This window comes from Pyrgilauda ruficollis, unplaced genomic scaffold, assembly GCF_017590135.1.
Source record: "Pyrgilauda ruficollis isolate IOZ18807 unplaced genomic scaffold, ASM1759013v1 scaffold25, whole genome shotgun sequence".
Lineage (NCBI taxonomy): Eukaryota > Metazoa > Chordata > Aves > Passeriformes > Passeridae > Pyrgilauda > Pyrgilauda ruficollis.
The window spans coordinates 17,268,816-17,275,927 of NW_024523822.1; positions in this window are offsets into that span (position 1 = coordinate 17,268,816).

Below are 7,112 nucleotides of genomic sequence, written 5' to 3' on the forward strand. Positions count from 1 at the left end.
TATAGTCATTAGAATTGGGAAAAAACTCTCTTCAGTTCTCTTCAGTTTGCAATTAACTCATGGGTGGCAGTTACAAACAAAACTGCAGAAGTTACAAGCTTGGCTCTGCTACTGGGCTCTTCTTTTAACTCGTCTCCTCAGAAAACAACTAGTTTTTGAGGACTATCAGAGTTGTGGGTTGAAACATAATTTTCCAGAGTATTCTGCTCCTATGTAAGTAACATAAGACTGCTCCTTCTAGCCTTTCAGCATTTGTATGTTCCTGTTTGCAATGAGTTGTGGCTTGTCTGAATTTTACTGTCTGAATTTTGCTGCATGAATATAATAATAGGACAATCCTTGGAGGAGGCCTCTTCTACTCTTGAACAGACTTACTGTGGTGTAAGAATGGCTTTTTTGGCTTTGATTCCAAATAACATAGGCTTAAAAGAAAAAACAAAACAGGTGTGCCTGAATAAACTCTCAAGAGTTTCATTGATCTATTTGATTAAAATAAATGACTTAACATATACTAAATAAACTGACATGTGCAGACAAGGTTTTTAAAATATGCAGCCCCTCCCTCTCAGAAGTTTGGCAGCAGCAGCACAGGATGATGCCAGCTGGATTACAGTCTACTTGTATCAGGGCAAAGACAGACAGTGCTTTCTGATGGAGCTGTAACTCTCGAAGAAGTAAATAACCCTGGCTGTTGGCTGCTGCTGTTGCCTCCACAGCTGGGATCATAAAAGGGACTGAGATTGATATTTGCATGGATAATGCTATTCAAGTATTTTACCTGAATAAGCATTGATGAGCATGGTTTGCATTAACCTGGATGACCTGGTGCTGAAGCAGGTGAGAAAGCAAAGCATATAATTTCTATGGCAACAGGTATAAAGGTGGGAGCATCTTGCAGTGCCTCACCTATTTCTAAATCAATATGAACTATTTATCATCAGTCTAGAAGCAAGTCTTCTAAAGCACAATATTCCTGGGCTAGTTATTTTAGTAGTTTTCCTCATACAAACAGGTAAAAGCTGCTCTGCTAGCATACAGTCCTACAGCATAGCATGCTTTGTAACCTAAATGGATCAAAGGAATGATCTATTAGCTCCTTTTCTGCTTTTCTTAGAAATATATGTGTCCCTGATATCGTGATGACTTGTTCTGCCTGTGTCAAGATGACAAATCAAGATCAAATTATTTAATATGCATTAAACTCGAGCCAATTGCATGGTCTTTTTAAACTTCTGTTAATGCCAAGTGATTCAGTGTAGGTGAATCAAACCAAAGGTTTTTTCCAACTATTTTAGATGCAGAAGTACATGACAAATGTACAAAACAGAGGCATCACTTAACCAATACTGGAAATGTGGCCTTATCTCCCTTGGAAAACATCTGTTTGTTGTTATGCAGCTGTGTTTTGGGAAAAGCAACCTTCAGAGCAGAGAAATACCAGTTCCATTCAAGTTTCAGGAGCAATTCAATTAAAACAAGTGTTAACTACTGGAATTTATGAAGTGTTTCCTGCCTAATCTTATGAAACATATGTAATTGCTACGGGTGGTTAAGACTTTAGCTTTATACCTGCCTGGCTGTGCTGATTGAAATAGAGAAGTAACAAATTAGATTTGAGGAAGTGGCTGGAAAACAAAAAGATACAGGTGTCCCATGCAATGATGCTGAGTTTCCTGGGGCTTTGCTTGTTAATGCATAGGGTATCACCCAAAATTCACAGGAAGAAACCCACAAGGATAATAAGCTTTTTCTTTTATTTCAACAGTGGGTTGATCAGAAAACTTTCCACAGTTCATGAAGTCAATGCCAGATATATTTCCAAATGATATTTTCACTGGCTAGTTGTTTAAAAAAAACAAAACACACAAAGGGTATGATCTATCACGTGTGCAGAACGCACTTGCAGAGACCAGCACTCTCCCCAACATTTACCAACAAGCTGCAGCAATGTATTACTGAGGAGTGCATTTCTGCTGACAGATTCTTTCCACCACAATTACAGAGAGAATAATGGCTGAGAAAAAACACCCATATGTGCCCATTAACTTTGCAATCTGTCTGTGTACTTACAAAGCCCTCATCACATCTCAGATATTATAGTGAGAATGGGAGAGATTAGACAGACTTCAAAGCTGCAAGAGCAATATGAGCACTGATTCCCAGCCATGATTAATTTGGCCAGAACCTCACACTCCTTTAATTTAATTAAGAACATAAGTGGCAATCAGAGCAGTGGTAAAGCAAGAGAGGGACCAAGCTGGCAGCTGAGGACAACACAGGTTCCCCAACAGGTAAAGACACCCATGTGAGGTCTGTCAGGCTGTTGGGGGAGTACACCCTGCTGGGGGTAGGCAGGTGATTCATTCTCTATGGGATGAATCCAGTTGATTACAGCATGTGTTTTAGAACTGGAATTGTCTTAAGCCAAATGACCATCAAGTAATTAATTACTAGAATTAAAGACTAATAATTATAAAAATGGAAATGAATGGATCTGGCAGCTGCCTGTGATCATGCTGTCATCTTGCAGTATGTATAAAACAATCTGTCAGGAAAAGAGTAAACTGCTTCCAGTGGGCCAAGAGGACCATGCACTGTGACAGCTGCACCCAGCACAAGGCACTGTAGGCTCACACTCTTTTCCCCTATGGTTACACAACTATATGCCAATGCCAGAACACTGGCAGAGCAGCCACAGTAATACTCATCTGGCCGCAAAGGGATGTGCTGTGCAGTGAGTTGTCTTATTTACAGCTTATTTAGGCTTCTTTCCGTGGTGAAATCTCTCTTCTCCCTCCTCTGCTGCCAGGACCCTCTGCTGTCTTACTTGCATACCCGACTTCTGTGGTTCCTGGCTAAGATGGGTTTGCTGCATGTACAGCATGTTCTGTTCTACTACGGGTACAACGTACATGCAGCCTGTGCATCTGTCATGCTGGAGGTGCTCAGAGGGGCATAATGCAGCCAACAGCCTGCTGCTTGCTCAGCCTGAGCTAAGTGGGTGCTGGCAATGGGAGGCAGGTATTTCGGTTCTGGCCTGTGCAAAGTCCTTAGCAGAGACGGTGCATGTCCAGGGACACACCTGCCACTACCTCAGCTTCATCTGCTTTGCAGCAGGTGATATCTTCAGCACCTTCTCCAGTGCCTGCAGGAGGGCAACCCCATATCCTACTGTTGTGATCATGTGAGCACATTTTCGTTGCACTTCCAGTGTGCAAGAGGTAAACTGTCTTAAAGTCCTACCTGAAAAAAAAAAAAATGGAGAAACTAAATCAAATTGGAATCACCCTTATTCTGAAAACACATTCTTAATGGAGTTTTCCAACAGTTCAAATAATCAGGCTGAAATTTTGGTCATTCACTTCACAAGTCCCAGGTGTCTTTGTGTGGAAGTAGCACAGGCCCTTGGCTTACCTAGAAAGCAGTCCTGGGCACTTTAAGGTACATATACATCTAAAAGCTTTGAATAGCCTAGGGCATGTGTTTACACTGCCTTAATTATCTTACATTATCTGTCCAGTTTCCTCTCATGCCCTGTGGCCAATGCAATATAACTAAAATGACTCTGACACTACAGGTTTAAGGTACCTCACGCTTACTGCAAAGCAAGGATTTGCCCAGGGCTGACCTCATGGAAAAAAAGTGCTGTAAATTCACTTGGCTTATCTTATGGTAAATCATGTGAGACTGATCTGGCATAGGCCGACATAAAAGTGTCATGTTTTTTCTGCCTGTTTGATTAAATCAATTTATTACCACAATTTAAGTAAAGTTTTCTTTGTACAAGCTAGTAAACAGAGGGTTCAGTTTTACAGTTGTGAGCAAAATTTCCCAAGAAACATAAATCAAACCAAACCAAATAGAATAACACTTGGACTACAATAAGTAAAATCACAAAGATTTTGGTTACATCACACTTTCTTGTGTAGACAAGGCTCTCAGAGTGCATATGTTTTTACACATTTGACCAAATCTGATCATCTACAAAAGTCAGCATTTAAGGAAAGGCTGTGCTAATTGTGGGATAAACTCTTCTGTTGGGTTGCTTTTGTTTCAGGGTTGTCCCTACTTTGAGCAAAATGTTGGACTAGATGGTCTCCTGAGACCCCTCCAACCTGAATTAAACTATGAACCATGATCTGAGATGGCCACTGAGCCTCCCTCCATAGCAGTGAACAGCAACAGTCATTTGTAGGGCAAAAGGTCTATTTGTCTACTATATAAGCATGAAATAAGCATTTTGTGTACTGTGCAATTCTTCTTTTATATTTCTGTTAGCAAATATTTCCTTTCCTGAAGAAGAAGCCCTCTTCTATGATCTTCACAGACTTTCTCTTTCAATGCTGAGCGATCTCCTAATACATCTCACAGTGCTGTCATGATTATCCAGGTATTATAGATGGTGGCAGAATCCAGGTCAGGACCAGCTCTTAGGAAGGCAGTGAAGACTGAGCACAGACAGAATTCACTGGTATCTGCAGCATCAACTCTGGATGGGTTCAGCCTATAAGCTGCATTCATTAGAAAGAATCAGTATGGAAAACTTAAGAACAATTTTGGGGAGCAGATACAGGCCACAATCTCATACTTAATTTAGGGCAAGCTGCCCACTTGATCTATTTTTAGCCACATTCATTTCAGTTCTTCATGACTAAGTGTTCCATGTAGCAGTATGTCCCCAAAGTGTTGTAGGATCAAGACATAGAAAGAAGTGCTACTTTTACTCATACAGACTATGAAATAAATAATTATATGGGCAGAGGAACTTACAAAATATAATTTCCTGTGATTCACTTGCTAGCTGTTACTCTTTCACATGCTCTTTCTGTGGGTTTTGTAATTTCTAATAATGTGTCTGATAATGTCAGATTCCAGACTTTACTCCCTTGGGTTATATAAAGCAGCACTGATCATGAGCAAGCTCTTAATGCTTCCTGTTCTCACTGATATTTGTGAGAAGCAGCCAAAAGAAGGTCCTCTCATAACCATACAATTTCTACAGAGTGTGTCCAACTGGAACAAACTGAAGACAGCCCAGCAGGGATGCTGTGGAAGAAGCAATGGAAGTATTAATCCTATGGGTCCCAGACCCCAGTTAGTGTTTTTTCTTGCTTCCTGAACATGACCAAAGGACTTAGAAAATGTGTGGAAAAAAAAAGAAAAAAAGAAAAAGGCGTGAAAACTGCAGAATTGAATGACATCTAAGGATCTCTTGAGAGATTAAGATCCCACATGATGTCAGGTAAACATGTGAGCTGACTTGCCTTTTGCTTCTCAGTGGGGTAGTGATAGCTTGTATTTAATCTAGTAAAAAAAGCCAGGACTTTTTTCAATCTGGCCAACTTCTGATGATGGGGATCACACCTAAACTCTACAATCTCACAGACCAGGCTAGTTCCTGCTCCATGTATCAATGCCACCTGAGGCCAGCATTTTCTGGGGCAGGACTCTCTGGCCTATGACAAAAACATGCCACAGGCTGTATTGACACTTGAACAATAGAGTATTATCATGTACCAAAGCTCAGAAATATGGCCTGCATCTCTCCTTTATTTAGTGACAATGTAACTACAAGGTTATTTTCCTCTAAGCAGTTTGCTAACTTAGAGAAATCTTAGTGCTATTTTAGGAGAATAAGTTGGATTTATTTGGCCAAGACAAACATTATAGAAAGTATAATATTTATTCTAGAAAGTATAACATGCTTCTTCCAAAGCTGAAAGAAGCATAAACAATTTGTGGCCCACTATCCATCCATCCATCCATCCATCCATCCATCCATCCATCCATCCATCCAAAACAAAGCTGAAGCAGCAAATTTAGGCTAAATAAAAGTTGGGGGGGAAAATGTACTTTATTTTAAATAATTGTGTTAAATCCAGAGAAAAGTGGCATTTGCAACAAAGCCTCAGTAATACCATATCTCATCGACAACTTTCAGTAGCTTTGTTTCCTCTTTACCATGCTAACTCTTGCTAAGAAACAAATTCAGACCTATTTTTAATAGACAGATTCACAACAGCTTGTGCATCAGGACATGTTTGGCAGCATGTGTCTGACAAGAATTTTTCTGACTCCTAGAAAAGTTCTGCTAAATATTCATGTATTTCCCACTGAAAGAAACCTGATTCTTGGCCAAAATGAAGCTTATTTGCAGACAGAAGAGGAGGGGTCCTTCCTCCCTGCTGCACCTCTGATTATTGTAGGTTTTGCATCACACCTGGTCTCTGCAAAGAGATGCTCTCAAACCCAAATTAGTCTACTATGGAAATGATTTATAACTTGAGATACTGCCAATATATGCCAATTCATGACTTTTTTTTTGAAATGTTTTTTTAAACTTTTATCTAGAATTCATAATTTATGGGACTTTTTTCAGGACCATCTGTCTATCAGAGGTGACTAAAAAAAATCTGTGTTTTTAAAAATGTTCAAAACAGATCAAGAATATTTCTTTTAACATGTTTTCTTCTTTTGACAGAGATCTCAAAAATATATTTACTATTAATGAAAAGCAGGAAATGTTATTAAAAATATTAATTTGTTTGAGAAGACTTTCAATACTAACTGTTTCATACTCTGTTTTTCTGCTGAAACCTTTTGCTAAGAGAGTGACCCAGTCACCGGAAGGGCTCTGATGTTTTGGGTACTCAGTACCAGCTGCTGCTGAGCTATTTGTGCCTGGGGTCAGGATGGATGTGTTTGGAACAGGACAGAATGAGCCTCCATGCAGTGCAGGTGGAGCTGTCAGCACCTGCTTCAGGGAGGATTACAGGAGAGTTCATATCTCTACCCCAACCCCTTGCTTAAAGTAGGGGCAGCTCCAAGGTCAGACCAGGCATCTCAGGACTTTACCTAGTTTAGTCTTGAAACTCCCTCAGGATGGAGGGAGGATGCACTGTCCTGGAAACCTGCTTAGATGTCTTCATGGGGAAAAAGTCCCTATTCATATCCAGGCCAAACCCTGAACCTTGAACCTCTCCCCTTTCAACTTGGAGTTTTTGTCATCAAACCAAGCAGTGCTGTGAAGAGCCTGGAACCATTTTCTTGGAAACCTCCCTACAGGTATTGGATGAGACCTTAGGGTCCTTCTGCCAAAGCCATCCCTTGTC